The sequence below is a fragment of the Galeopterus variegatus genome, unplaced genomic scaffold (assembly GCF_000696425.1).
Source record: "Galeopterus variegatus unplaced genomic scaffold, G_variegatus-3.0.2 Scaffold289, whole genome shotgun sequence".
NCBI lineage: Eukaryota > Metazoa > Chordata > Mammalia > Dermoptera > Cynocephalidae > Galeopterus > Galeopterus variegatus.
Window position 1 is genome coordinate 317582 of NW_007726400.1, and position 9564 is coordinate 327145.

Sequence of the window (9564 nt, forward strand, 5' to 3'; positions counted from 1 at the left end):
TGAACCTTCCACCAAGTCACCTGACAACACAAGTCCAAATCCTATAACAAGCCCTCCTCACACGCTCTCACTGAGGCACCCCACAGTTTCCCAAGGTATGAGGAAATTTGTTTGGGTTTTTTTTTTTTTTTTTTTTTTTTTGGTTTTTCTGTCTTGTTTTGTTTTTATTTATTTTTATTTTTTATTTTTTAAATTTATTTTATTTATTTAATCAAAATCGATTACACATATTTTTGGGGTTGAACATTGAGATATATTGATTAAACCAATATTACTAGCATATATATTGTTACAAATCGTAATTATTCTTTATGCCCCTTGGCCAATCTCTCCCCTTCCCCCATTCCCTCCCCCTCCCCCTTCTAATACCCTAGATTTCTTCTCTCCTTCTGAAAGAATCATGGTTACTCTGTTAATTTGTTGCCTAGAAAATCTGTCCAATGTTGAGAGGTGTGATCGTGTCCCCCAATATTATCATAGAGCAGATGCTGCTTCTGTCACTCTGAAATGGGCTTTGTGGAAAGAGACATCCTCTCCTTTTCTTTGACTCTGCTGGTGACTTTCCTTGTGTGAATGCACTCCAGTGGTTGGTGGACCATTTGCGTGGTGCTTGTGTTGTCTAGTCTCTTTCGCAGCAGCCATGGTTATTGTAGAGGCTGCAGTGGGCCACCTATACGGAGGTGCTGTTTCTGGTATGCTCCTTGACACTGGTGGTATGCCTGGTTGTGGGGTGTGTTGGGTCCCCTTCTCCATGCTTCTGGTCCCTGGGCAGGCCCCAAGGCACTGGTGCCAGTCCCCTTCTCCATGTCTCAGGTCCCTGGGTGGGCCCCAAGGTACTGGCGTGGTGTGCCTTGTTGTGGGAGGAGGGTCTGGTTCCTGGCTCCATGCCTCGGGTCACTGTGTGGGACCCAAGGCACAGGCTTGGTGGGCCTGGTTGTGGGAGGGTGGTCCAGTCCCCTTCTCCATGCCCCAGGACTGTGGGCAGGCTCCAAGGTGCTGACTTGGTGTGCCTGGTTGTGGGAGAGAGGTCCAGTCCCCTTCTCCATGCCTCAGGTCCCCAGGCAGGCCCTGAGGCACTGGTGCAGTGTGCCTGGTTGTGGGAGAGAGGTCCAGTCCCTTTCTTCATGCCCCAGGTCCCTGGGTGGGCCCCTAGGTGCTGGCTCATTGTGCCTGGTTGTGGGAGGGTGGTCTGGTCCCCTTCTCCATGCCCTGGGTCTCTGGGCAGGGCCCAAGGTGCTGGCGCGGTGTGCCTGGTTGTGGGAAGGGGACCCGGTCCCCTTCTCCATGCTTCAGGTCCCCAGGCTGGCCCCGAGGCACTGGTGCTGTTTGACTGGTAGAGGGAGTGGGGTCCAGTCCCCAGATCCAAGCATCCAGTTCCCAGGCAGGCCCCAAGGTGCTGGTGGTGTGCCTGGGCCGGAACTAATTTTCTGACCTTTGCTTCTAACACGGGGGAACATCCTGTGAGAACCAGAACTTGAGCTGTGTGGTTGAGCTAAATTGCTGCTTTGCTGCTGTTTCCCTAGGGAAGGCTTTTTGTGCAGCTCAGGGTTTAATGGATGATCTTATAGGTACTTCCGTCTCTCCAGAGACCCGGTGGATCTGTGTTCTGTAGAATCTCTGATCTGAGCCTGAGTTTTTTCATCAAACTGCACCCCATGCATTTCTGCATTCCTGACCAGTCTCCTCTGAGTGGTTCTGCTCTGATTGGGGGGCAGATCAGCTGTCCTTGCTGTGTCCCAGTGTTATCTTGGTGGGCACGTCTCCCCCACCTCCCGTGCTGCAAACACTTCCCATGCGACAGGCTCTGCACCAGGCCCTTGCAATGACTCACCAGCCTCTGAGTGGCTCCCTTTTTTCAGCTGTTCTGGCTCCTCGCTCCTGCATGGGTCCATGGGAATCCTATTAGTGGTCTTGCTGTCCTGGGGGCCGCCAAGGCCCTCTTCTCTCCTGCTGCCTCCAAGTAACTCCATCTGAAGGGCACAGCTGCAGCTTCTGCCAGTTCCTGCTCCATGTGCTCAGCAGCTCGAGCCTTAAAGCAGCCATGGCCCAAAACGCTCTGAGCAGCTTTTTCTTTCTCTTGTCATAGTTTCTCCCACCTTCATGAACTCCGTAGGTCTCTCCTCCTCTTTCCCTGAGCTCCAGCGGCCCCAGTTTGGCTGATGTTACATTTTTATACTTGTAAATTTGGTTGATTTGTGGGAGAGAGTGACGCTGGGGACCGTCAATTCTGCCATCTTGATTGGATCTCTCCAGTGTGAGGAAATTTAGACACACAAAAGAGACACGATGACAGAGGTCTCACTCATTGCAAAGAGCAATAAATCCAACTGATGCAGCTTCAGGTGTGTCCCTGGTAGTCTTTGGGGGAAGGGCACTGATAATTGTACATCTACTTGAGGTGACTTTGGCCAGCCTTAATCCATCCCTTATGCTCCCATTGGTCTTACACCAGACCTTGTGTGGGGAGAGGGTCTCCCAGTGTTGGCGCATGCCCATTCTCCTCCCCTATTCCTCCTGTCCTTTCTCTCCCACATACCCTATGTGTGACATTGTGCCAGGTGAACACTAACTTGCTGCTAGAAGCCTGCTACAACATTGGTGCCTGTATGAATGCCTTCCAACAGAGAGGGCTTAATGGTACGTCAGGATGAACTGAGGCCTCCCAGAGCAGGGGAGAAACGATGGCAGTCACTGTTCAGCTAGCTTCAGGCTTTTGTCTCACTATGTGGAATTTGCAAGCAGAGGGAAGGAGCTGAATTGCTAGACATTAAAGGAGTTTTTTTTTTTTTTCCAGAGAGGAGAGAAAGGGTGAAGAAACTAGAGACAAGGAGATTAGAAACAGCTATTGGGGGAAAAGAGAATGGAGCTATTGACCAGGGAATTTGTATTTTGTTTTACAATTCATAGGTAATGAAAATTTTCAGTAAGATTTAAATTACACACCAATCTTTTGCAGGTCTCTGCCAGTGTGGCCTTTGGCTTCACTGTGGGCCCGGAGAAGAGAGAAGGCTTCTGAAGGAGGCCCAGCCACACACAAGTGACAATGGCCTAAATGTGTGATTTATACCATGAATCTAAAGGAAACAAAACTACAAACATTTTCTGAAAGAGAAATGAATGATCTGTGATTTTTATAAGACATGTTAGTTATTGTTTTATAGAAGCTCTTTTTTTAAGAAGCTCTAACTTACTACCCAATGTATATTTAGTACACACTAGCTTTTGTCCTTAAGGAATCTTGCATCCCTTCTAGGAACTGCTTCATTCGTTCATTAAACACCTGAGCATTTCAGTGCCAAATAAGGGTTTACAACAATGACTGTGACAAGCATGACCCCTGGCCCCATGGAGCTTCCTGTCCAGCACTGTTATCACTGGTTGCACGATAGGATCACCTGAGGAGCTTTGAAAACTACCAAACCAGTTGACTCTGGTTAGTCAACTCGGAATCCCTGGGGGGTATAGCCCCAGCATCAAGATTTTAAAAGCTGTCCTGGTAATTCTAATGTGCAGCCAGGACAGAGAGACAAAAAGAAAATTACGATATGGTAATGACAGCCCATAACTGAGCCTGTCATTTCAGGGAGAGTTTCCCACTGGACTGTTATCTAAACAGAGACCTAAAATTTGAGTAGGAGTTAACAGGAGAATAGCATTTCAGGGAGAGGGAACAGCATAGGCAAAGGTCTTGAGACATGAGGAAGCGTTAGCTGTATTCACAGAATTCAATCTGGTTGAAACATAGACCAAGGCAGGTTACAGTGAGGAAGGGAGTCATAGCAGGGGCCAGGGTGGAGGGCCTGTGAGCTAGGGTGAGGAGTCTGGCCTGGCCAGTAAGGGATCTGAACTCTTGACCTTGGTGTTATCAGCACCATGCTCCAACCAACTGAGCAACAGGCCAGACCTTTTTTTTTAACTTCACGTTTCTGAAGAATATAGGTCAGCCATTTTGTAGAATGTCCTTTAAAGTGGGTTTGTCTGGTGTTTCCTCATTATTGGACTCAGGTTATGCATTTTTGGCAATACCACAGATGCGATACCAGGATCATTTTAGTGTATCATATCAGGAGGTACACGATCTTGTTTTATTCCATTATTGCTGATACCAACTTTAACCTGAATTTTTTTTTTTTTTTGGCAGCTGGCTGGTTTACCCATGGAATCCCGGACCTTGCTGTTAGCGCCACGTTCTAATCAACTGAGCTAACGGGCCAGCCCAGGCCTGTGTTTTGAAGCCGTTGCAGAGCCACCAAAGTGTTTTAAGCAGAGGAGTTGCATAAACAAACGCACTCTTTAGAAAGCTCTCGCAGGCTGCAGCGTGGAGTGGGAGGGAGTGAAAGTGGAAGCAGTGAGACCAGGCAGGAGAGATGAAGGGGGCCCGGGTGGGGTTGAAGAGAAGCGAAGTGATATTGCAGAAGTAATACCCACTGCATTTGCCGGTTGACTGGACACAGAGGGGAAGGAGAACAAAATGTTCCCAAAATTAGAACCCACAAAGGGCCTCCAGACCATAACTTCTGGCCTTAGCCCTGCAGCCACAATGGTAAGGGAGGAGTGAACCCCCACAAGACCCCAGCTCCATAAGCGTTCCAGGGAACCTTCATGCAACAAGAACAGAAGGGAGTCTGTCTCTTATTTCCTTCACCCTTGAGAGCACCAACTTCAGGATTCCCCCAAACTCTTTTACCCCAGCCTCCCCCTGAGCCTGAGCACTGGGGAAGGGACTCCAGCCGCTGAGGCGAGAGAACTGGAATCCCTTCTCTGCCACTTATTAGCTATGTGGCCTTAGGCAAGTCACATACTTTCTGAACTTTAGCTTCTTCATCTGCAAAGTGGGCATAAGAATACTTGTCTTGCAGGAATGTTGTAAACATTAGAACTAATGTAATATATAAGAAGCCAAGCAAAATACGTAAAATCAACAAAGAAATAACACCCAAAATACAAAAAGCTCCTAATGTTTAAAAAAGCAAGCAAGAAAGAAAAGCATCAGTCTAGTTAGAAAATCTACAAAGATCGTAGTGAGATGAAAGATAGAAGGAGGGAGAGAGAGAGAAGAAAGAAAGGGAAAGAGAGAAGGAGAGGGAGGGAGGAAGAAAAGGAGAGAGAGAAGAGAGAGAAGGAGAAACACAAGTCAATACAGAAATGAACAATACTCACTAGCTAATCAAATAAAAGCAAATTAATTCTGGAGATGGATGATGATAGATGCCCAACAACATGAATGCTCTTAATGCCACAGAACTGTGCACTTAAAATGATTAAGACAGTATATTTTATGTTATGTATATTTTATCACAATTTTTAAAATAGAGCAAGTTTTTAAAAAGCAAATTAAAACAACTAGGTGCATTTTCACCTCTCGAATTGGCAAAAATAAAAGTATGGTGTATGAGTCCATTTTGTGTTGCTATAGCAGAATACCAAAGACTGGGTGATTTATAAAGAAAACAAAATTTATTTGCTTACAGTTTCTGAGGCTGGAAAGTCCAAAGTTCATCTGGTCGTGGTGACAGCAATCCAGGGGTCTCATGCTGCAAGATGGTGGAAGCAGAGAGAGCAGAGAGAGAAAGACAGACTCTCCTTTTCTTTTAAAGCCCTCAGAACCATGCCTCGACCACTATTTTTAATCCATTCACTACTGCACGGTCCTACAATCCAATCACCTCTTCAAGGTCCCACCTTACAATTACCATAATAGCACTTCCCACCCCTCTTTACAGTCACAGTGGGGGCTAAGTTCCTAATACATAAAACTTGGGGGGAACAACTCAAGCTTCACTGAGTTTTGGGGAGACATAATTCAATCCACTACACATGGTAATATCCAGTAGGAAAATAAGCTTTTTGTAAGGCAATTGGCACCATTTAAAATGTGCATCCCCTTCGACCTAGAAATTCCACTGTAGAAATCTGTCCTAAGGAAATACTGACCCATGGGTGCAAGCACCACCCCACCACCCCACCCCCAGACCACAGTAGTTTGGGAATCACCAAGCTGGTTGACTGCAGCATTAAGACAGTGGAAAGTCCCAAACAATCCTTATAACAAAAAGTTACAAATGGGGTAGATCTTTGTGCTCTGGAATGTAATGACTTCTCTGGGGAGAGAGTGGGATAGGTGCGGGGTTAAGGAGAGAACGAAAGAGAGCCTTTCAGTTTTCACTTTCTATGCTTCTATATTACTGATTTTATTTTTTAATAACAAGCACACCTTTTATAATTTTCCTAATTTTAATGATTTTTTTTTAAACTGGCTCCTTCTTGAGCACATGTTATGTGTGTAGTGCAGTGAGAGGTGTGTGTTACTCTTCAAAATGTAACCATCTACTCACTCTTCCTAAAGGCTTCAGAGCTTTCCACAACATGACTTATTTGCCATTTTTCATGATCTTAAATAATGCTTCAGGGAATCGTGCAGTGAAGAACATCAGTGCTGCAGAAAACGTCAGGATTAGCATTCTTGTTATTCTGATTTGTGTGATAGGAGCAGTGGCCCCAGCACTGCAGCTGCTGGCCCTGCCGGTCCTTTCCGGAGGTGCAACAGGCTGCCAGCACCCCTGCCATGGTATCTCTGGCTGGCTGTCTGCTGTGACCCCCATCTGGCCCCTGAGACCCCACCAGCCTTTGGAATGCTGCCCTGGCATCTGGCAACTGATAATTTTATGACTGGGCAAGGGAAGGGGGGAGGGGCTCTTTCCTGCTGTTTTCATTCCTGGACAGAGGTCTGTTGTTTCTTGGTAGCAAGTTCCTTTTGCCACATGAATGGTGATCAACATGGGGCCAGGCTTCACGGACTGTTGATAGTAGCCTTAGCTGACGGAGAAACTCTGCCCAGTTTCCTTGCAACAGGGGGGCCAGGGGAGGCGCAGAGATCTGCTTTTCTCCTTGCTATGGCCCCTGTGGAACACCCTTGTGGGTCCAGAATTCCAGCCCAAGAGACAGTTTCCCTCCAAATGTGTGTGGACAGACTTGCTCAGAGGAAAGATCTATCTCCAAAAAGAAAAATAGAATTTAATTAAAAATGGGCAAAGGAACTGAATAGATATTTTCCAAAGGAAGACATACAAATGGCCAACAGTCACATGAAAAAATGCTCAACATCACTAATCAGGGAAATGCAAATCAAAACCACATTGAGATATCATCTCACCCCAGCTAGACTGGCTATTATCCGAAAGACTGAGAACAACAAATGCTGGCGAGGATCTGGAGAAAAGGGAACTCTTCTACACTGTTGGTGGGACTGTAAATTAGTACAGCCATTATGGAGAACAGTATGGAGGTTTCTCAAACAACTACCAGCAATCCCACTTCTGGGTATGTACCCAAAGGAAGGGAAATCATCATGTCAAAGGGATACCCATACTCCCATGTGCATTGCAGATCTATTTACAATAACCAAAATATGGAACCAACCTAAAGGTCCATTGATGGACAACCGGATAAGGAAAACGTGGTATATATACACAATGGAATACTACTCAGCCATAAAAAAAAAAGAATGAAATTCTGCCATTTGCAGCAACATGGATGAGCTTGAAGAAAATTATGTTAAGTGAAATAAGCCATGCACAGAGAGAAATACTGCATGGCCTCACTCATAAGTGGGAGCTAAGAAAGAAAGGCTACAATAAAACGCTGAACTTTCAGAAGGAGAGAACAGACCTATAGTTACTAGAGGTAGGAACAGGGAAGGGGAAGAAGGGTTAGGGAGTAACTGGGTAAGGGACACAAAAAATAATTATGATTTGTAATGTTGAACATAATATTATTGATAATATTATTGAAGCTAATAAGATTGATTTGATCATCACATACTGTAAACAAATACTGATAGTCAACTCTGTACCCCATAAATAAGTATAATCAAAAATAAATTTTTTAGGGAAAATAATTTTTTAATTAAAAAGAAAAAGAAAAATAGGGTTTACAGCCTCCCAGGGAGGAAGCATCAATAAAATTCCTTTATTTTTTCCAGTTGGCCCTTGTATACATATATACACAGCTTTTTTAAAATACATTATGGGATTCATACTTCATATTTTACATAAAATAACAGTCATGGACATGCCAGTCACTCAGTGTCCCAGTCTAACAGGAGTTGCTCTGTGCAAAGCCTTAGTTCAGGGAGGCAGAGCTCAGCATAGGGAGGTTAAGGGACTCGCCCAAGGTCACACATCTAGTGAATGTTGGATTCGATTTCACACAATTCTAATTTTCTGGTCCAAACTTTCATCACTTCCCTAGACTGCCTCCTCTCACTACCAGCTAGCATTTTCATTAGGAAGGGTTTTATATATATATATATATATATATATATATATATATATAAAACATTCTGGGGGTTTTTTCAAACTCACACTAAAGAACAGAGAAGAGTGCAATGAAATTGCATGTACATATCACCCAGCTTTTGAAGGACAGATTAACAGCTCCAGAACAGGGTTCCACAGAACACAGTTTGGGAATCATAGATGTAAGGCAATATGAATGGCTCCTCCAGAATTTGGTTTGAAGAAATGGTAAGGGCCATCCAGATGGTGCCCAGGAGAGAACAGACCAGACCACGAAGAGACAGTACATATGAGGGAGAGGGAGAGAGCAGATCAGTCAGGAAAGCAGGGGGAGGAGGTGGGGAGGCTCAAGTTCCTGGGGGCTGATGGTGGCAGTCTAGTTCCAGCCCTAAGGCATTCTGACCCTATCTCCCCTGGAATGGACACTGTGAGGCACTGCCCAGATCCCCTTTCAAGGGAGGACTTGTCCCAGCTGGCCAGGAGTGTTGTCAGCAGATAGCCTCCAGGTGTCAGCCCCTGCAGCATTGTCCCAGCTGCAAAGAACCACCTCGTCCTTCCAACCACCACCACAGCACGTCTCAACTCGGGACAACTCTAGCTTCAGAGGCCCCCTGGGGTGTTGGGAGTACTGAGGTTGTTGTTAAAGCCTACCTCGCAGCTTGACTGCTCCCTCTGCCCAATCCTTCTTCCTTCCTCCCCTTCCTTCCTCCCTTTCAGTGGGAGTTCATTCAAGGGAGCTCCTTAATAAACATCCTGCACATTAAACCAAACTCAGAGTTTGCTTCCAGGGAAACCCAGCCTGCCACACCCCCTTCCCCTTAAGGGAGCCCAAGAGAGTCTCTGTTCCTTGCAATCTAAAGAGCATCATTAACACAGTCACCACGTTGGAGCTGTGATGGCTACTATACCTCCTTTACAGAAAACACACAGACATCAAGATAGGACAATGACAGAACAAATGGGAGGGACTTTTAAATGATATATACTAGGGGAAGAGGTCAAAGTTTACACACTGAGATCCATATTAGGGGGAAAAAATGCAATTTGCTTTATTTCTCTGGGAGTGCCTGGGTGCCCATACCAACAGATGGGGAGCGGGTGAGCCAATTAAAGGTAACTCGGTCTCTTCCTGTTTGAAGCAGTCTCCTAAGGCATCACTATTCCACCTAGAGGAAATGCCGAGCCTGGCGGGGGGGGGGGGGGGGGGGGGTGGGGGGGGGGGGGGGGGGGGGGGGGGGGGGGGGGGGGGGGGGGGGGGGGGGGGGGG